The following is a 23193-nucleotide window of genomic DNA, read 5'->3' on the forward strand; positions in this document are numbered from 1 at the left end:
GGACGCCAACGAAAGCATTGTCGAGAGAAAATCCTGTTTCCTGCTACCGGTCCTGAGACAACGAAGTCGAGGCCTCAGGGCCTATACCCTCGCGTATAATTAACGTATTCGTCCTTTCGGTCTTAATGAAATGAGAACGACTCGAAAAAGCGGCGTTTACAAAATTTTATTGCACGCTGAAAAATAATAAAAAAAATTAAAAAAATTTTTTTCTCATCTTTGATAAATGTAAATCCGCTTGTAATTTTTGCAAAATATTCTTTTGTTCTTTTGTTAATAAAAGAGATTTTAATATAACGCAAAACTTATTTATATATGCATACAGATGCCATTACATACGAATGCATTTTTTTATGCGATATTAAAAATTTATTTTTTTTTAAATTAGAACAAATTCGAACTTTATTGTTGACGGTTTTTTCATGAGGTGGATGCGAGATGAATTTAAACTCGTTTAAAACATAAAGCATACATGGGCGTTTAATAATTACAACAGAGTTCTAACAAATTTTTCATAATGCCATGATAACTTTATGTTCGCGCATTATGATTAAATTTAATTCTTAATTTAAATTCTCCACGAGCGAGCTACGAGATAATATGCTAAACGAATATTGCGAGTAGCCTGTATAGTACTCACTCATTAAAGTATGCACGGGATAACGAGATTAGTGAGCCAAAACGTGCAGTATCCTTTGATCAATTTAGAGTCAATTTTACCTTAGCGAAAATTCGATTGGTCTTGCCATAGCCCTTCGCATTTTTTTTTATCCTTAAGATCAAATGGTTCGATACGAACGCGTTTCAAATAAAGAAAATCCTTTAAAACTAAAATCAACGTAAAATGCCAAATAAACAAGAAAATTTTATTACATTATTTGCAGCGTAAATTAATTCTTTTTTGTTTGTTATTCTTACGTCAAAATTTTCTGCGCAATTTTAAAATAAACTTTTCTACTTTATTGCTATGTACATGTCACAAGGGAATAGTCGACGCACGCAATTTCCTGCTTCATTATGTTCGCAACTGAAAAATATTAATACCGAGAAGAAAATGTTACGAGAACAACGCGAAAGTGTAGTAATATTCGCGGAACAATCGGCGGAATAAAGAAGAAAATAAATAAAAAAAAAAAATCAACGGACGGTGTTTGCTGAACGGGCTCGGCGAAATGTAAAAGATTGTCGTGCAATGTGCGAAATGTGTTCCTTAGAAAAGCGTAATTTCGCGCCAAATTGATCGCCATCCCCAGATCCAAAGCAAATCTCCGTTGAACCGTCAACAAAGCGGCGGGCAAAGTACATTTCTCTCCTTTGCCCGGAGCACTCTCGGTACTTTGATTGTCGCGGGCGTTTCTGTAAATTAGAACGGACTGCGCGCCTCGAGAAAAACGACAAATTGCTCGCAGCATCGCTCGCGTTTTGTATGCAAGTCGATTAACCCTCGCGGGACTAAGTTCTGGGATGCAGCATGGTAAATTAAAACTGATTAAATTATCCCGCAATCTAAAACATCGCATCTAAAAGGACAATTTTTCAGTCTTTGAGTTTGTCACGTCTTCCTTCCGCAGAATCGATGAAACTTTTCTTGCGGGAAATATACAAAGTTGGCGATTCTAATAAATTGTCTCTTATCTACTCCAGTCCTACGTTAGATTTTATTTTGCAATCGTACACGATATTACTTCGCAAATAATTCAAGTTTACGATTTCGAAGAGATGAGAAAAGCATCGATACGATTTTATCGCTCGCTCCACAAAAAATGTATATGGAATTGCTATTTTTTTTTTTTTTTATCTCACATATATCGATCGTATGTTACAAGCGTTATACACGTCCTACTGGTACATAACTGTTACGGCAATTTCACTTCATCCTCGTGCACCGCTTGATATAAGTTCGCAAATAATTCGAATTTACGATTCGTACGAAATACGAAAGGCATCAATGCAAACGAACTTTATCACGTTCGTTTCGAGAAGAGAAAAAGTGGAAACAAGATTTTTTTTTTTCCACGTTTTCCGACAGAGCGATGGATCGATCGTAAGTTATACTCGCGCATTGTACAGTAAATCTGGCCGACGCACACAATGGCTGGATGCGTGCCTTTTTATTAACATACGAGCCGAAACTGCAATCGCGGTCGATATAGTGACATATGGCCATGCTGAAAAGCACCCATGCGCAACTTTTTATACGTAATGGCTCGAATCCGACGTCGGTCGCACGTCTTTTTTTCCTCTCCCTCATTCCCTCCCCCCCTCGGGTGATATACGGGCGCCTGGCATCGGCGAGATGGAAATTTAATGCGCGCCCATATTTGAATGATACGACGTTTTTTTCAGCGACTAGCGCAATGGTAATAGTCCTTCTTTATTATTACGCTCCTACGTGAACAAGTTTCAGCCATTTTTCAAATGAACCGCGCCAAAGTTACGCGGAACTTTCTAACGAATCAAAATAATATTCTCTGTTCGATTCAGATGTCGGCTGATGCGTGAAACGTCAATGGTACATCTCTTATCCGCGAGTACGATATTTATAATAGTATTTTATTACCGAATAAATTTAAATAATTAGTTATTAACATTAAAACATGATTAGTATATCAAAGATCTTCTACATTTAGCTGTGAAATCAATATATGTATTTTTCTTTTCTCGTAAATCGCGAGGGAGAGACCTTTTAGAGGAACAATTTGTATTCCCTACGTAACGCGCTTGGACCTCGTAATAAAATGGACGTTTTCATGCGAAAGAAGGATCCGCATTTGAACGTGATTCCGAGGAGGCCGTAAAGTCTCCTCTACGATTTTTATCGCAAATTCTCAGATTACTTTGCGCGGGAGATCGTACGCATCAAAACGCATTTTCAAGAAGCTACAACGAATCGTAAGGGAGAAACGTCGCAAAAATTGAAGGGGTTCAAGAACTGGAAATGCTCACGTCGAAATCAGACTGTCGCAGGCTATGTACTTTGCACGCGTACGCGACACGTTTTCTGAACTATTAAAAGAAATTCCCTTTATGCGGCTTACATATTCCTTTTGGCAAAAGATGTGACCGTCATACTGCCCACGCTTTCCTTCGTCGCTGAAAGCCCTACGCACTCTGAGACTCTAAAAGAGACTCGTTGTAAAAAGTACACCGTCACTTATGCTCCGAAAGTTATCAGATCCTCTTAGATACAGTCATTAAAATTCACGTGAAATCCGCAGTACTTCGAATTTAAATTATCTCATTCTGAGATGTATGTCTAAAAATACACGAAAGGACGTCAGAAACAGATCTTAACGTATTTCAACTCCGCAATAAAGAGTCTTTTCTCGGAGTCTTTGGAGGATTTTTCAGATATATACGTGTCTCGAAAGGAAACAATTTAAATTCTCAAGATCTTCCCAGGACCGAGAAGGGAAAGAATGACAAGTTTGTTCGACATACTTTTTAAGATAAATTTCAAGATAACCTTCGAGAATTGATACGTGAAATCCCAGAAGATGATAAACACGGCAACAACAAGACAATCGCTCCTAAATTCTGTCGGTTCTTTTTCATCTTCGAAAACGAAGGATCGCCGCGCATTCGGTACGATTTTCGGCAGAGGGTCGTAACTTTCCGCGTACACCCTTATTCTAAAAAAGATCCCAGAGGAATCCGCGAAGCCCGGCAGGCTGACACGATCGCGCCGAACGAGCCAGATCGAATTCAGGCGTTCAACAAAATTAGGGGATCGATCCGCGGTGCACGATACCCGCGGGATCACCGGCGGAAAAATGCCCGCCCTTCGCTTTTCGTTACGTTTACGAGCCTCGTAAAATCCCAACGAACGAATCGATATATATATATCTCTTTCGTCTTTCACATCTTCTCGTCATTTTTCTTTCGCGAGTAGCGACAGCCACTCATCTCGAAGAGCTGCTCCACGATCGCTCGCATTTCCTTCTTAGATGACGTGCGAAATAACACAAAGTGCCCGATCGATCTCAAAACGTTTCTCCGGCATTCGTTAAAAAAGAAAAAAAAAAGAACGTGAGTAAAATTATCATATCAATTCAATTTATGTTAATACGAACGCGACAACATAATGCCTCAAACGTACAAGAAATTAGAAGTTGAATTAAATAAAATCTAACTCTTGACGACCTTTTAAAATATCGAGATATAGAATACATCGTCTCTGCAGAGAACAGAGCCGTTTTTCCAAGATCCGCGGACAAGAAAATTTTCCGTGGCACCTGCGTGTTCGATTACTGCGACTTCGCATGTAGCACGAGGTTCGTCTTCGCATGAGATCGTCGTACACGTCTATGCTTCATGTATATCGCCGACCAGACTCACGGGAACCGTATAACGTTCGCCGTTACACACGCGCGTGCTACACGTATTCCGAACGAACGCGAACGACTGGAATTCCGCGCGGTCCATCGGGAGTCCTGGCGTCAGGATCAAAACACCACTGGGAGATCACCCGATAAACAATGGCGAAGTGAACCCGTACGAACGGCGACGTACGTGAGACCATTTCAGATCGTTGCGTTTCGAACCAGCGGCCTTAACCATCGCCGGTTATTCGCAAGTTTCATGAATGTGTAAAAAAAAAAAAGAAAAAAATTTTACCGCAAATCTCTAGCGACTCTAAAAAAAAAAATGTCCACCAAAAAATTCACGCATATATAATTTCTCTTATTACGTGTAAAAATATCTTCATATTCACGGAATATTTTGTATGTATTAAATGAGAAAAATTATTTCTCGCGAATTAAACTAACTTTTTTCTGTAAAAATTTTATTAATATAAAAGAAATGAAAAATTTCTAATTATAAATAATTGAAAGAGACAGAAACCTTTTAAGAAATTACTTTTTGGAAATAAAATATATCGCTGCAAAATTATATAAGTAGGATATTACAAAATATTACAAGCGTACGGTACAACACGTAAAATATACAAAACGTACGATATATTTTCCGTTATTTAAAAGTCTACTCGATCGCCGTTGGGAAGTCATCGATAAACATGATAGTAACTCGATACAGTAAGCAAGAGGATAAAACGGTTGACCCATTTTTACGACCCAGATAGAAGTATATGCAACGAGCGTGGTTTATCGATTGTAGTTTCAGTCATTGTTCCTGTTTCTGTTACATGACTTCCGTCGTTTTTAGTACCGTCCAACGCCCTAGAATTTTTTAGCGCCAAACACCGCGAAATATTACCGTGTCTTTTGTAGAGACATGATGCAGCGTCCGGGAAGAGTGACAGGTGCGTTCAATGAAATGTAATCCTTTTGAAAAAAATGCACTTTTCAACGGGCTTGTATTTCATCGATGCCATTCTGTCTCGATAAACGATGACGGCATTTTCGGTTTGTTACATCGTGCACGAACGTTCTACGAACAATCGTATACTCAAAAAAAAAAAAAGAAAAAAAAGGAGGTGGAAAGAAAGAAAAAGCGAATATTCGAAATTCATTACCGTCAAAAACGATGGAAAGAGGCGAACTCTGGGAGGGAAAGGGGAGTCGTGAATCAGGCGAGCGGAAAGGGCGCGGGAGGATCGAATGGTAAGGGCGGCGGTCTCGAGGGACCTCTTTGCCGAGGACAGCTTTGATCGTGTTTTCGTCGATGGGGAAAATTCGAAACGCTTTTGCGAGAAACGCGTTTCGTTTTCCCGCCTAAGCCACGACACCCTCTCCGCCGCGAGAGGAATAAAGCAAGAGAAGGATCGCGTGTGCATAGCGCGAGCTATGCCAGATGCTTTTTCCTCGAGCTCGTCTTGCCGACTCCGTTTTTCTTTTTTTTATTTATTTTCTTTTTTTCTCTCTGTACCGCGCTCTTTGCCGTTTGCTCCGATTTCTTGCACGTCGGGTTGTTCGCCTGCGCAATGCGTGTTGGTTTTTCCCCGACGTTTTTAGGTTCATTAGCAAACGTCAAAGTTAAAACTCGACGTCGTAAAAGTTGCTATTGGTGTTTGTGTAAAAAGTTTCGAAAAATGTCGTACTATTTTTGGACCGGCTGCGTTTAAACCACGAAAGTTTAATGCGGGAAAACTCAATTTCGAACTAGTCAAAGAATCTGTAGAAAGGAAAAAAGAACCTGACCAATCTGAAATATATGTCGCTATCAACGCAACAGTTGTGTGTAATTATATGATACTTCTAAAAGATTTGCTATAATATACCGAAAAGAAGAAAAAAAAAAAAAAAAAACAAGTTCGATATTTATACGCGATTAAATCACTTTAAGAAATTGTGTGGAGGTTTTAAATTAAACGAAACAGAAACAAATGCACGTTCGATTTTTCGTATATTCGCGAATTCGATTTAATGGAGGCCGGAATGAATGTAAAGGACGGTTAATCTTCTTATCAGGAAATACGGCATCCCTCTGTTCGGGGGACAAAAGCAATCTACACGGAGACAACTAGAAAACAATTTATTCGGTATCGAATGGCCGCATTTTCTTGTTTTCCTCCAAGTTGATTACGTGTCCGATCGATAGAACATCGCCATAGTCTCCGTGTAGTCTCGCTACAATAAGTCCCCTCCTTAATTTCTATCGCGAGACCCGATGACAAATAGCACGTTGCAGAGAAAGAAAAAGTAACGGACTCCGTTGATTGGACGGGAAAATGAAATTATTAATATCTTGCTGTTCGCGGGATCGCAACGCCATGATATTCATCGGGGACGGAAATCGGACAGGCGGACTCACTTCCTCGATTCGCTGGGCATAAAGTAAACTAAAAGATTCGATTAATTCCGACACAGCCGGACGGACAGCAATATGCAGCGAAAGAAAGAATCCAATTTACGTAGAATAGAATTATCTGGTTATCCAAGATCGTCCAGATTAATTCAGCGATGTGTCATCTGCGGATTAATATCACGGATGTACGAGCGCGTGCGAAGAAAATTTCTAATTGCTTCAAATGGAAACGTTAATGTTAATTATCGTGCAAAATGTACCTTATCCAAACAATGTAATTGTTACGCATGGCAATAGCAAATATGAATTTAATTCAAATCGGTTTCCAATCTAACTATTGCGTGAAACCACATTATAAATATTTCAATGTATACACCATTTCAGATGGTACATATTACTCACAATTTAACAACTAAACGATTCAACATGACGTTAAATTAGCTCCAATGAGCATTCATATTACATCATACTATTGCTATTTAATAATAAATATTTTCTAATATTGACATCTTCGTGACAATAGAGCATAAAACTATTATGCAATTATGGAGAACAACTCGATAATACAAAAATTAATTCGGCATATTACAAGGCTGCGTGTATTTAATTTAACGTCGATGTCACTACTCGTGTGCCTTTCTCGTTTTAATTTTTCGTTCTTTTTCCTCTATTAGAACGCGTTACGTATCCTCCCTATCCTGTATCCTTGTTATTACCCTAGGGGCCACATTGGCTCGTCTAAGCGGTAATCCACCGAGTCTAATACTCTTCGCCTCGACATGTTAACCGATTCCTATTAATAGCCCCGGTCACATTTGAGCACTGCAGATTATCAACTAATTGGATTAGCAGTATTAATACCAGCACGGGGCATACCCCTCATTAGATTCACTCAATATTGCACGACGATATTCCCTATTGCGGATCGGGTCGTGTACACAAACGCACACAATCGTGCACCCTGGTACCCGCCTACAGCACACGACTCACCCACCGTAAGCCCTGTCACGTAGCCGCCGGCATAATGGTCAGCGCGTATGTTTCCCCGTGAACACACGCAAGGGGAGGCACGCGTGAGCACGCGTGGTCTCGCCACGCACGTGCTCCGGAGAGAAGGCAAATTCCGCGATCCGGCGCACGTGACCGGAAGTAAACACGAAATCACGGTACGCGGGCGTCGTTAACGAGGAAGGAACCAGGCCTGATTATTGCATCGACTCGCCCGCTCGCACGTGCGCTGATTATTATTATCGCGGCTGCTAATGATCGGCGTGCGTCTCGTTCGCGCATTGTCTTTGCGCGATATAATGCGTGCTTGATATAAATATAATTGCGTGCTCTTCTCTGAATGTCGCATTGTGTTCTGCGATACATTCAACGCCGAGCGTTACCGCTGCACGCGAGCCTCGTTTAAGCTACCGATAATAAAGCACATTGTACTCGGATATCGCGTACGCGATATAAAAATCGTCGCTAATAATGATTAATTAGTATTCGCATATGTTTCTAACGGCAGATATCAAGTGGGAGTAGTTGTTTTGCCGTACGTTTTTTGTTTTTTATACCGAAGCTTTATTCGAAGATTTAAAAGTCATCTCAGAGCGAGGAAGATTACTTTGCTAATTTATCAGATTAACGAAGGTATTATCTGTCCGACAGCAGCGGCTGCTGCAATACGCGAAATACACACATTACGGTAGACGGTCGCCGCCGAAATTACCGTGAGATTCCAATCTGAACGTCTGATAGATTTTGGAAACGAGCTTCTCGCGCCTCGTTAAACGTTTCGGGTAAACGTACGGCTGTCCTTCTTCCCGACTGTTCGCGGAACATTTGCCCAAGCTACGTCCGCCGGGAAGCCGCACTGCGATAATCAATTCACCGAAAGACGGGAAATAGGATCTACTCGAGGTGCTTCGTTCGCGAGCTCTCGAAGAATAATATGCACAGGCCGAAGCATAACATCTGCAGGAAAGATTCGTACACGTTACTACTCGACGGTTCAATTATATGTCTTTCTACGTTCAACATGATACATGGATTTATCAAACGGATACGTTATCAAATAAACGCAATAATTACTGAATATAATTTTTTAAAAATCTGAAAATACTCCTTACGATTGACATAATAAATGACGAAGTGTTGCGAGTTATGGATAACGCGAGCTAAATAGAAAGATATTAAAAACTCAAGCGACAACAATAGGATCAAATAACATTTCGCAACTCGTCAAGCAGCCTCGCGCTTATCGAATATAAGGGAGAGGTGCTCCGCTGTAGCTCCCCTTGAAAATTTTCTCGACACTCAATTCCAAAAGTTCTTGTTATGCAAATATACTTCCCGTAGCTCAGCGAGTATTTATGTTAACTTCATTGCAACTGGCCTCGTAACTTCGCCTATGCAGTACTTTCAGCCGCGTGCGACTTTGCTTCTAAGAATCAGCAATTTGCCGTGAAAGGAAAGAAAACACTGATTGCGCGGAGGATCTTGCAGAAGAGTTTAATAAACTCTCTCGTTCCGCTCTAATTCCGTCGTATAAAATACCGAAATGTAAAACGTATAAAAGTTACATTCGTATAACAGTACGAAAATGAAACGAATAAAGTGCGAGACACATAAGAACATACAGCACGCAGTATGGAATATGAGACGCGTTTTTAATATTCGGAATTTTAAAATAATTGTATTTTGGAAGGGAAACAGTTTGCGTGTGTGTATGACAGTAGCTTCGCAATAATATAATCGTGACATTAAAGCGTGGCTTTCCTTTATTATCGTTATTCTGAAGCTCGTTTTGCGGAGAAGCTACAATGCTGCTCGCTGAATGTCTAAAAGATCTGGAGGATGCGCATTTTCGAAGCGAAAGGAGACCGCTGAAGCGACCGGCTGCATTTCGCATGCAGTAGTACGATCGTCCGAAAGTCGGCAAAAATCTGTTTCCGATATTCACGTCGGAAGTCCCAAATTGACAATCGAAGATAAAATCGTTTCGTAAAAACCTAGTACGTGACGTAAAGTGAGAGAATGGCTCTCGATGCGACTTGGCTACGTGAAAGTCCAGCGACACGCAAAGTACATTTCTTGACCGATCTCGCGTTGCTTATCGCGACTCGTACAATGAATTTTTACGGAAACGCCGATAAGGCCGCTTGCGCTTGCGCACGTGTGGGGAAGAGCAACCGGAAAATGTCCGATAGGAAACGCGCAACCGGTGGGTGGGCAGCGAAAAAAAAAAGGGAAAGGAGAGAAAAAACATAGAAGATTTATGCCGCGGGTATCTGCGCGGCCGATACTAGCTATCGATTTTCCGGCCGCGCGCGCCTATCGCGCCACTGATTTTGACCTGCTGCAAGAACGAGGCGATACGTCTCTTTTTTTTTTTTTTTTTTCGAGCGCAAAGCGAGCCACCCTTGGTTGTATCTCACTTCCGCGACGTCGATGTACAATGGGATGATCGCGCGGACGAGGATTGCCGCTCCCGGTCACTTAATCTCGCTCTCCTGCGCGTTCGTGAGGGATGAGCTCGAATCGATCTCTTCTTTTGCGACCAACAAAACGGTGCATCGTTTTACTACAAACGAAACCCGTGAGACGTATACCGAAGTCATGTCTCGTTATATTTATTTTTCAACGAGATATTTTTACTGGGAATCAAAATTAAATATTGCATATATATTTGTATATGCGACATTTATTACGAGAAAAGTATTCCATATTAAATTGACGACAAATTCGATCCAGGAGACTTTATTCGATTTACGTTACATCAAACTAGTTCTTTTTTCTCTTCAAACAGATCATAATATATTTGTGAGTAATATCTCCGATGCTACACATATATATTCTTTAATCTGCCGTACCTCGTGGAGAACGTTAAGTTATTTATCAATAATATTAACTGCGATTTCTCATAGTTGAGTGGAATTATTCACCCTTTTTACACGCTGCAAAATATATAGCGCTTTTTACTCTTTTACCGATCTGTCGCGGAGTGTAATAAGCGTTCCCCTCGTTATAGCTTGACAGAATTTAAATCTCGAATACTCCATTATCCCTTCATCCTGGCATTCACTCGGTATGAGTATGTGCACGCGCGTGTTAGAGCATATGTATGATGCAGAGTGAATGGGTCAGCACGACATATCGTTCTAAAACAGAACTCGAATAAGGATCCATTAACGATGCTGTCATCGTTAGGACCGCTTCATGCGGACGTATAATTCACTAACGACGCGATGAATCTGTCCACTTGTAATATCGATCCCATTAACCAAAATGTAAAGTCAAATATAGAATTTTAAGTATTTCCGCCGAAACATCTATCGGACGTAAATTAAAAAACAATTTAAAAGGTACCGGTCAAAAAGAAAAGATGAAAGGAGGAAAAAAAAAATTGCTCATATATGCATTTCCCATATTTCAAGCCGTTTGATTTTTACTATCAAGTATTATTAATTAACGGGCAGAAGAATATTATTAATTAAGTACTTGGATGTACTCGGGAAGCAAACGATAATCGATTTAAACGAAAATAATATTTTTTTATTACGTTGAAGGTGAGGCTTTTAATCAAATTTATTTTAGCGACGAGTGATTTGCCAGATTGCGATGAATTGTTGCACAATTCATATTACGTCACTATGTTTCCGAACATCGATCGACGTGTCGAGCTGACGGGCTACAAAACAACGCGCGCGAGTGGAAAGAGAGAGCAGAAATCCCGGGCAATGATCGACGAGACGCGGTTCAATCGTTAATCCGACCTTACTATAAGAAGAGAACGCCGGAAGGGATTGCGAATCGAAGGGGATAGACGAGGAAGAACTCGTCGCAGTGTACGTGTAGTATCCGATGGATATACGTGATGCGCCGTACGTGGCGCTCCCACGGGAGATTTTCCTCTCTCCCTTGATTCCTACTCTTCTCTGTTCCTCGCAATATCCACTTATCGACATCCCTCGTCACGAGATGCGTTACCGCGGAAATGATACGTACGTGTCAGAGCGGCGAAACCGACGCGCGCCGCTCTTCGACGGCGAGCCGCTATTCCGACCGATGGATCACGCGCGGATCTATTTCCTCCAGATTCTCCGAGTATCTGCAAAGTAGAAACGTGCGTGCGTGCACACACATCCACGCACACCCGCCAGATTTTCTCGCGCGATGTATCGATACGTGTTCTGCATTATACGTATATTCAATGATTAGATGAAAAATCGTTGAAAATGGCCAACTAAAAACCAATAATTGCGAGTCCAAGCTACAGAAGATTCTTATTCTCATAAAATGCTAACGCTTAAACGAATCGCGGGACGTATGTTATTACGAATTGACTAATATGAAAAACTGGCTCGGGTAAGAGATCAGAAACAAGTTGGAAAAATGCTTTCACGGTTGCGGAATCTATTATCCAAAGTTTGTTTGATTTCTTAACGACATGCACGCTGCAAGCCCCGTCGAAATAAAATTCTATAGCGTGTCCACCAACGTTTTCATAAATTTTCTATGGGCATTCCCATAGACTTTCTTATACCGTGCATGAAAAGTCGCATAATGCTACGGGGCTCTCGTCGAAATATCAGACTGCGGATAAAAGCACCACTTCGTTTATCTCCCGACAGGAATATACGCGCACATACGTGTGTAAATACTAATAATACTCGCGGCACACACACATATTCTGATATTACGCGATGGAACTGCGCAATATGCGTCTCATGTTTCCTTAAAGACTTACTTTTTACTTTTATTTCGGATTGAAACAAACGGAAACCCGGACGTGACTGTTTGGCATGAAAACGGTACTTTCGAGTATTCTATGCAACGTCAAATGAACTCGAAAATGTTCCGTAGAAAAAGTCAATAAGCATTCAAGCATTTTGGCATCCTCGCGTAACTGATTAACGTCTACTTAATCTCGCGCAGAAAAATACAGACGGCTACATTCACACACCGGGCTCAGCCCATGGCTGCAAGTTAAATATTTAATTAGCTGCCTAGGACGTTTTCGTGCTGAGTACCTGCGCGATTATCCGAGTGTCCACTCAAGATAATGGCAGGAACATGTGCGAGGCATATGTAATTTATGGTACGAACTTGGCGTATTTATTTTAGCCCGGTCGTAAAATTAACGGTTATCACAAGCTAGTAATTTTCTAGTAGCATATGTTTCGTTCCAACTTATCCTGTCGGATTTCTACCTCAATACAGAGCAGGTGACTCCCCGAATATGTAATACGTACAAAGAGTATCTAAGGTATCTCACGTTTTAAATATTTTATGCGATAATTCTTTCCTTCTGTTTTAATTATCTATAGTAAAATAACTATAAAAATTAAATTATAAAAAACGATTAAAAAATTATAGATAATACTTGAGCGTTCGTCCAAAGACATTGGCCCGATTGTTCCATCAAATGACGCAAACAATCGTGCGTGACAATGTTGCGTCACCAAATGTTTCATTAACACTCGAGAAAGTGTTTCCTAGAGCGATGTAGCTCGTTGAGGGTAATATTCGTAAACGTCGCGAGCTCTACGTCTCCCCCATAAAACGCGGAGGCTTTACCGGCACAAAGACCAACAGTTTGTCAGTCAAGGTAGCGAAGGGAGGAGGCTGGACCTACATGCACCCTCCGTTTGTTTCCGCAAAGGGAGCTACCCCTTTTTTTTCGCGGTCTCTTTCCCCGTCTTCCGATGAGATGCTCGCACGCTTCGAAAGTTTTAACGAGGGTATCTGGCATGAGAGAGCGAAGAGTTCTGTTTGTGAATGGCCCGTATTAATGGCCCGAAGCCAGTTCTACGGTATTCCCATAGGAATTCATTAACTTCATGAAATGTTTTCCCATCCCCTTCTCTAGCCGACGCACTTACTCTTTGCCCGTCGTGTTCGCGGTGGCTTATGATGCCGGCTACACGTTAATTACGGTATGTTTCTCTTTTGCAACTATTATATTTGCGGCGATATGAAAACGTTTATTAATGTGCCCGTAACGTAATCAAAATTTTCGCAAAATTATTCAACGTTATTTATTGCATATAGGTACGACGTCAGCAAATATCAAAGTACTAAAATTGAAATATTCCGACTTTAGGAATTATTTAACGAAGCTAAAACGAAAAAAAAGGAAAGAGGAAGAGCAGAAATTTTACCCAAGAATAATTCTATGTTATTAAATCACAGCGAAAAGCATTGCGTTTGCTCCAATTAATTTTATTAAAGATAGTGCAAACTCGTGAAATAGTAATAAGGCCAAAAGTGATATTAATATATGATGAATAACGTACTGTGATATCACGATACCTTGATATGTTTTCGGCTTTATGAAAATACAATCGATATCGGCCCATTTTACGCATAATTCTCGGTCAATGCGCCGCTGTACAATTTTATTAAGATTGCAATGTGTCAAGTTTGAGTTTGTTGGTATTGCTCATTTACGTTGACTTATCTAGCGAAATGTTGTAAAAAGCTCCAGCAAATATACGCGATACACGTTAACGGCCCAATTATGGCCCGCTAAAAGGCAACGAGGATTGAGATTTGGCCGCGATAATAGCCGGCCGCGTTGTAATAACGATTACCAGCATGCAATTTGATAAATTACCCTAGGGCCAGCTAGGGTCGGCCAAGTTCATTCCAGTACGCGAAGTACCACCGGTACCTCACCCGTTTACGGCGTCCGGCGGTATACCGTATCGTAAAATAAATGGCACGACGATAACGCGGAGATAAATCAAATTACGGACTCTATAATCAGAATTGTGCGACTGAATCTGATTAATTTCAGAATCCCGGGTACCATCGCTATGAAATTCAAAATAGTGTTTTGCAATTCTCCAACTGTAACTTCTCTCTCTCTCTCTCTCTCTCTCTATCTCTCCCTTTCTTCTTCCTATTCTTCCCTCCTATCGGCCTTTCCTCGAATCTTCGACAGTACAAAGCCATGAGACAAATCTCCGCTGTTATCTCACGGTTTGTAGATAAAACTGCAAATATTTCCGAGCAATTCTCGATCTTCAGCGATATATCAACATTTACAAAAAAAAAAAAAAAAAATAGAGCGGATTTGCATACAGCGATGCACTAACTGTACAACACAATCCTATTAATTCTTTTAGTCGATAGAGACGTATGTTTACGACATATGCAGCCGAAAAAATGGCGATAATATTTTTATCTGTCAACAGCACAACTACAAATCGTGAAAATCGTATTAAACATTAAAATAGATTGTTTTTTTCTTTGTAATTTTTTAAAACAAATATAAATAAATATTTAGTATTACTTTTTTCAGTGACAATTATAAATGTTTTCAATGGAATTTTTTATGATAGAATTCAAAGTGTAAGTTCAAACTAAAAAAAAGTGTTATTTAACGATAAAAAATTTGCATTAATAAAAATAATCAGACTGCCAAATTCTCGTAAAACGCAAATGGAAGCGAAAAATTAGTAGTACGAATCAACTTTTTTTTTCTGTCGCATACGGGGAAGAAAAATAGAAGAGGGATCGATATGGCCTCATCGTTTGTTTGCATTCTCGCACACGAGTAGCAGCTGAATGTAAACGCGCTTCGACGGTCCTGAATATTCATTTAACTTTTCCCCCAGGATATACCTGCCGATGGAGAACGAGAGGTATTCCAAAGATAAAAGAAAGACTCTCGTGAGGAGAAAAGAAGAGGAGCTCGCGAAGAAAAGCTATCGTCGTTATCGCGACGTTTTCTCAAGTTCAAAAAGTGGCGACATTAATAAAAAGAGTAGTTGCGTAAAAGATAATTCGGTTGCATTATCAGATTATTAAGAGTTTAAAATATGATATAACGGAACAGTTCATAAGTACATACGCAACGCATACGCAAAAGTATAAAATACGTCGCGAGTTTATCTGATTAGTGCATAAAATATATTGCGAGTTTATCGAATTAATATCGTGATGCGTGTGTTTACATTACGTACCTCACGAAGCAATTCTGTAGAAATTATATCGTGTTAGTGTGAACGCGGAATAAACTTATACAACTAATATTCGCTTTGAAAAACGCTGCTGTTCACAGTAATTTGAAATTCATCGTAATTGCTAATACGAATATCTCGTTTTAAATCTACAAAATAATAATAACGTTCATCAATTGTTAAATAAAATGCTGTTGAATAAGTAATAATGCGGCGCGAGATTTTAAATAAAATTTAATTTAACAAAATGCGACTATTAAATTTTAATTTGGAATGTAATAATAAATTGTAATAAATGTACACTCAGGGGAAATACAAGTGTACCGAAAAAGCATTTTCCACGATTACGAGCGGAAAATTCATTACAGTGACAAAGATACGAATAACTCGCGGGCAATCGAGATTTACAGGTGACGCTGAAATACATTTGAGATCGCGGTGTCGGAAGACGAGCGCGACCGCGACAAAGCGGTGAAATATGTGGATCGCCTGATTGATCGTCTGGTTTCGCAGTCGTCGACGAGCGCGGGCGAAGGGCGAGAAGCGGAGTGTTAAACGACGTGGCGATTAGCACGTCGGGGAAACGGTTAAGGTCGATCGAGCGTGAAAGGGAGAAGGTTCGCTTTTTGCTAGCCAATAAATGGCGGAAAGCATTCGCGACCAATTACAGAACGGATACTTCTTCCTACGGTCCAGTCCGACTAGCATTTACCTTTCATTGCCGAAGTCTGAGCTAAACCAGATGTTACTATTGCCGGCTTCTATCTGCCTAGAATCCTTTGCGTAATCGACCCTTCACGCGCTTGTCTCAATAAAAATCGCACTTAAACGTTTTAGATCAGGTGCTACGCGCGCGCTATTCTTTAAAAGACTCCAATTACAAACAATAAAAAAAAAAATTGATGCGACTTACCAATCTGCATGAGCTCCAGCGGAGTTGTAGAGTTCTGCCGGTGACTGTAACATAAAGAGGAACATATTAAAGTAAACGTGCTAGTTAGTTCATAAGTTTAACAAAAAAAAAGTAAAAGTTTTTTTTTAATTTAATTAAAAAAATTGATATTTACTTATAAGTTGCTCCGCCGATGCACGATGCCCCCCGGGCCTGCTCCTCCTCTCAGTTGCGACGTCGTGACGAGTCGTCCTTCCGCGCACAAGTCACTCGCGAACACCCCGACCGTGATTTTATAATCGCGAAAATTATTCAATTATCACTTTCGCGCGTTCCATGTTCGACACTCGCGTTTAGAAAAAAGTCGTGTCAAAAAAATCCGCCCGTATACTTAACGAACTCCCGGAACGACCGACGAACCGGCTGCGGTTCGTAAAATTATTATTACCGGCGGTGACGGCACTTTCGATGATGACGGTGAATGCAGCTGCGTCGATCTGTAACAAAAAAAATATATATAATTTAATAAACGGCAACAATAGAATCAATTAATTCAGACGTCACACCAATTTTTTACAAATAGGATTTTTGATACAATTTTTTGATACAAACTATAGTTTGTGCTTTTAAAAAGGTCCGTAATTTAACGAGTGCTGTAACCGAATCAATATAAATTTAATGAGTACTCGACAAAAAAATAGCAGTTTGATGAAAATAATAATCGCCATAAAAGCTAGGTTTAATGTCGAGTAATTCATCGAGAATTTCGTCTCGTTGGCAAACAGATTATTGAAGCGAGTTTTCATTCGCTGTCATCGTGTATTTTCAATGATGCAAAAATTCCAGTTTGGATTACGCTCGCACCGATCGGCGACAGCGTTATTTTTGCCCGTGAAATAAAACGAGAACGTAAAACACGTGTTCAAAAATATTACCACTCTTAATACAGGATGCGTGCATTATACGCCGATGGCGATTTGCGAATTTGAACAGTATCGATTCGACGCAGTCGAAATCAAAGGGAGATAGCGAAATATAATTCGGCGTAAAAAGCGGTGGCTTTTAAAGACGGCATAACGAAAACTCTCATTACGCTGGTATATATGCGGAATCGCTGTATATTTGAGAAAAACAGAATCTGTTCGTTCGCTAATATACTGTAAACTAGCAGAAAATTCAATATTACGAGCGACAGCGATTGCTGTAATTTGTATAGGTACACGTTGAAAAATGTTCTCGTGATTTGAATAACACAACTAATCGTATAAAATTTAATAACGTCGCGGCATTTTAAGTTAGAATTGAGTGCAATAAATCCTTTATTATTAATTATAAATACTGTGCTTGCTTTGGTTTGCACGGGAATAGTGTTATCTTGTCGTGAATCGATAGATCACGAAAAAAGAACTGTGCACGCGTTAAGAGAGATTTCAGATTGGATCGGAAAAATCGACAAGCGACCTTGATCCTCGGGATAGACGAGATTCGCGCACGTCGCGTACGGCAGGCGCTTAAAATCGACGATAAAACGAAGCCGACCGACTCGCCCGCCACGGATTTATAAGTCTTCAAGCCCCATTGATCGAGCACGAGCTCGCAAAATGCCATAAAACCCCCTCGCCTCCGCGCTCATCTTCCTCACCTTCTCCGTCGTCTCTTTCTTTTCGCCAAGATTTCAAATCTCCCCGACACTCTGTTTCCTCTCTAAGAACGAGAGAGATTTTTCTCGTGCTCGCGCGCACTCGGGATAAAGGTTTATTTCCCTCATCGAGATCGCGGAGAACAGGCCGAATAACGATTTCGAGCGTAGGATCGTGAACCACTGAGATTTATTGAGCACAAAGATGTCGCGCCCGTTGTCGAAAAAGACATTGTCGCTTTAATGGCGAGAGTCGACAAATCGAATTTCGTGCGTGTGATTGTCGAGCCCAGCCTTTAGAATGTAATAAAAAAAAATTCTAGATTAAAAAAAAAAGGGGGAATTAAAATCTTTATGCTCATGCAAACATTTTTTCCAGATAAGCCTGTAACTCAAGTATGACGTAAAAGCAATTGTGTCATACATAACGCTTCTTTGCGTAGTACAATAATTTAGGTAAATGTGACGTGTGCCCTAAATTCAGCGACATAGTTCGCGGGATCAGAAATCGAGTTTCATCCAGAGACACGTCATGGAATGTCCCTCTTTGAGTCTCTGGCTTGACGGTGAATCAAAATTCAACCAGTACGTCAAGCCGTCTGACCGTCGCGCAAATGGCGCATGTGGATGAATTATGCAGGGTGTCATGCCGTGGCAAGCGACTCATCAAACATACATGCGTGTTCGCACATCGGAGAAGGTGATATCTAGGTAGAGAAAGCGCGTGCTCTGGAGTGCGGGAATGAACACGCGAGATACCAGCGAGACAGGCCAGCGGAAACGAAGCAGGTGGAAGAGAAAATCATGGCGGGGGTAGAAGCGCAAGGGGACTGTTAATGCGAGCCACAAAATCAGAGAACTGAACGAAACGCGAGCGCGCTAAACGTGATTGATTGGTACCGGTGGTATCGGGCCTCGTTCTGGTAATGTCAGTTTTGAATTTTGCAATTAGGCTGCGCTGACGCGCGCTGTAATTAATAATATAATTCGCGAATCGTGATTAGCGCGTCTGGACAATCAAAAGGGGAGAAGCAAAAGGGAAAGAGGGTGAGAGAAGCGAGAAAGGGGTGGCGAATTATTGAAATGCTCGGCGAGCCTTTGAAGCCAGCTGTTACGCGAATGGCCGCGGTGCAGTCCCTGTTATTTCGTTATAATTAACATTGTCGACATTATAATCAGAACCGATGAATTGCGGCTGTTTCAGTACGAATATCATACAAATTAGTTGCAACAAATGACGTGAAGAACATTCCAAACTGTCGCGCTTTCTAAACCGCAAAAAAGAAATGTGCCAGAGGGATTAATGGTTATCTCGATGTTGGATCCCGTTAATGCCCACAAATTGAAGAATTCATTCAATGGCCGTTAATATGATTCTCTCAAAGTACGAGCTTCAAATAAAATTTCGCGTTTGATAGATTATTACCAACTTTATAATAGATTATGTTAAGCAAAAGAGTATCACGTAGAACGTGAAGATAATAACGACAATAACTGGCAATAAGTAGAAGTAGAAGAGAGTCGTGCCGCGTTTGAGAAACCCGAGTCCCCCCATAACGAGTCTACAAAGTTCCCCATGAAATCGCGCTTTGTCAGGTCTCGCGTGTAAGACGAAAATGGAAGTGTAGAAGGTAAGCGAGAGAAATCGTGCACCCTATCGTGCTCTGCACTTGAATTCCGGATGATTCTTCCGACGTTAAAGAAAAAGACGAAGAGAAAAAGGAACAGAAAGACAAAAAGGCTAAGAAAGCAAAAGAGAAAAAAAGAAGCAAAGAAAAAAAAAAACAAAAAAAAGCAGGAAAGAATATAGCAGAGCACAGTAATGCACGAGGTACGTCGCCGTTCTGCCACTTAATCTTAACTGCGGCAATGAAAACTATGTGAAACGGTTAAAAAAGAGGCAGTCGGGGATGCACAGACATCTCGCACGGCGAAATAAGCACGAAAGAACGGTTTAAAAAAATTCTCTCGCAAAGAATGAACGTTGTCTGGTTACTTTTTTTTAAATCGCTTCCCAAAATCTCGTGGTTGCTAAAATATTAAGAAACTGTAGCTGAATACTCTATACAAATTATTATTTTAGAAAATCTAATCAAACTAGACTTTGCGGAAATAATTCATTACCGATGTAAAATTAAAAATAAAAATCGCCCGACTCACGTTTTGCCTACGCAGATTTTCTGCGAACCCTTCCTCCCATTCTGACGACACGGAGAATTGTAATCGTAGCTTCTGCATTTGTATCGCGAGAACAAAACAAGAAAAAATTGTCGACTAAACAGACATCGTTATTTTTTTCCACGACGGATCTGTAACGGATAATAAAAGCGATTGCGAAAAGAGAGGAAATGAAAGCAAAAGAGAAAAGAGGAAAAGACGGCGACTCAATAACGCACGAAGCCCGGCGGATTGTCCACGTAGTCGCTTCCACCATTTAATCTCTGCTCTGGAAATGAAAACCTTGAGGAAAAGGGAAGCAACACAGGAGACTCGAGTCTGGTGACGGACAACGGGAGAAGGCGGACGACAATGTTGAGGAGCCTGTATAAAAGCAGGATCAATATTATCGCCATAAATATATTGGCACACCACAATTACGGAAAAGATAAAGAAACAACGATATTCTTTTGTGAAATGTAAAATAAAAATAAAATATTAAATATAAATCTCAACGCGAGAGATAAAAGACCAGAGATAATTATACGCTTTTTCACTTTAGATATTTTTTCCAGACTTGTAATTTTCCCCGTAAAAAAGTAAAGCATTTTTTTTTTATTAATAAATCTGTTATTATAATATAGGTTTTTTACTGCACTATTATACTTCATTTTATTTAAACTTTGAAAAATTATAGAAGGCGCGTAATAAATGTGTAATAAAAAAAATTGGATTGAAAAATTAAATGAGAAAAGTATCTCGAATCTGAAATCAACTTGAATCTACCCCGGAGTCGTCTCAGATTCGCCAATGGTACTATTGATAGTGTCCTCAATGGTCGAGACTAACTCCAAGTTGAACTAGACCGACCATTTGATTTCTGTCGGCGCGATGGAAACTGAGAAAAAAGGAAAAAGCAGAGAGATAGGAGTAGAGACAGAACGGGAAGAAAACTATGAGAATACCGGGATCAAACGACCGAAGGTAAAACGACCACACGACAAAAGCCCGCTGAAGAAACGAGAGGAGTTTGCAAGGCTGGAAAAACAAATCTTGAGCGGAAACCGCAGTGCGCTTTCGCGTCGACGACTATCCAAAGTAGGAGCGAAAATTAAATCTAACGTTTAGTACCACGGGATATTGAGACGAAACTTGAAAAGACGGTCACAACTTCTGCGTATAATCAATGTGACACGGGAGGAAAGACTTGATTCGCGACGCTGTTCAGCAACCGAACGACCGGCGGAAGCATGGAGAAAGTTATGTCTCGTTTCCGTCGCGGAAGCAAATAAAAGGCAGAAGTGTGCGACCGGAAGTAAATTCAGAAACAAGCGCGGAAGTTCTCCAAGGAAATGGAAGCGGACACGATCATATGCGAAAAAGCGATATATACATTCTGCATCCGCAGAATGAAGCTGAACTTATTGGAGGCAAGGTAGAGTCGCGCGTGGAGTAAGTATTCCGAGAGGAAGAAACGTAAAGTAGGACGATGGGACAGCAGAAACGTAAATAAAGTAAGTAATGTAGTGTACGAAGTCATAAAACTAGCAACGAGATAATAAAATACTGATTTACGAGATGTTCATAAATGGGAAAAAAATGTGTATCTACAAAGATTACAATCAATAAATAATTAAATGCAAAGATAAAACGGAAATAAAATTAATTCCGAAAATTCATTGAAAAATTTGTGAACAAGATTAATGACCAAATCGATGGATACGTATAAGAAATTAATACCTACAAACGAATGTAGGTTGTAAAGCGAATAGTTAAAGAAATTAAAAAAAAAGGGTTGCAGAGGATACAGAAAAAAATAGCGAGGGCGACGATGTACCTGGCGTATATATTACCCCGCGAGTTCGCGAGCGGTACTAAGCGAGCGAAAAATGATTCGCATTTTTATCCGCGAGCGGAAGACGGATATAAAGCGGAGCAAATACATTTTTCATATGCAGATACGTCCGAGAGAAAGAGCGGAAATGGGCTAGAAAGATTTGAAAAGATACGTTCTGCAGTCGTTAAAATTGATCATCGTAAAGCGCTATCAAAAAATGCAGTAATACATTTTCGCAGGCACACGCTCATATCAAGCTCTCATGCGATTTAATTTCTTACGGATATAATTTACTAATGCCCACATATTCCACTTTATGCAAATGTATGTCAGACGTTATATTAGCTTTTTCAAAAATATATGATCCGAAATAACGATGAAAAATTAAAACAGCTGCTCAAAAGTATCTATAAAAAGACTTCGATCGTCGTAAAAGAAAAATCAAAAGATTTTGTCTTATTTGATAAGCGTGTCAGAGGAAACGAAAAATTTATTCTACTGTCTCATTTAGTGCGGTATAACAAAAAAAAAAACTAAATTATGAAAAGAACGGAAGTGTTATTACATGGACTTTTTCGATATATTTTCTTCCCAGATGTTATATTTTTCTGGTGTTAACAACGACGGCGAAAGAGGGAGCGTGATATTATCCGGGTATATGATTACAGGACGGGAAAGAGGCACATAGACAACACCAAGCAGGCGTAACGCTCAAAATGAAGGAAGGTGGCCGGGAACGAAGGGAACGAGGCGAAAGATAGTAGAACGGGGTAATGCGGCAGGCGAGAGTTCAGCGTTAAGAAAGAGGGTACGATAAGGGAGAAGAGACAGACCGGGCGCGAAGCCCTGCAGGCGAGTCCCGTGGCAAGGCATTGTCGTCGGCAAATTGCGCATGGGGAAAAAGTTTCGTCGTGCCGAGGGACGAGAGGAGTCACGCTGATAACAAAGCGCCGCCGCGTTCTCGCCGATTTGAGAAACGCGGCGCATAAAGCGACGTAGA

At 40.5% G+C, this 23193-nt stretch overlaps 1 protein-coding gene and 1 long non-coding RNA gene across 3 annotated transcripts in view; one reads left to right on the forward strand and one right to left on the reverse strand.

Moving 5' to 3' along the window:
* Positions 1 to 17230, reverse strand: part of LOC139103461 (uncharacterized) — a 58174-nt gene extending 40944 nt beyond the window's left edge. Inside the window, exons 1-2 of one of the 2 annotated variants that reach the window (XR_011545893.1) lie at positions 16736 to 17230; positions 16582 to 16625 (exon numbers count right to left, since the gene is read on the reverse strand). This is a non-coding gene — a long non-coding RNA (uncharacterized lncRNA). Of the gene's footprint in view, positions 1 to 16581 lie in introns of both variants that reach the window. The other variant, XR_011545892.1, reaches the window with a different exon arrangement.
* The window catches only part of LOC139103460 (uncharacterized), a 159299-nt gene that overhangs the window by 125590 nt on the left and 10516 nt on the right, over positions 1 to 23193 (forward strand). The gene's annotated exons all lie outside the window — the stretch shown is intronic.

Source organism: Cardiocondyla obscurior, linkage group LG06, assembly GCF_019399895.1.
Source record: "Cardiocondyla obscurior isolate alpha-2009 linkage group LG06, Cobs3.1, whole genome shotgun sequence".
Taxonomy (NCBI): Eukaryota; Metazoa; Arthropoda; class Insecta; order Hymenoptera; family Formicidae; genus Cardiocondyla; species Cardiocondyla obscurior.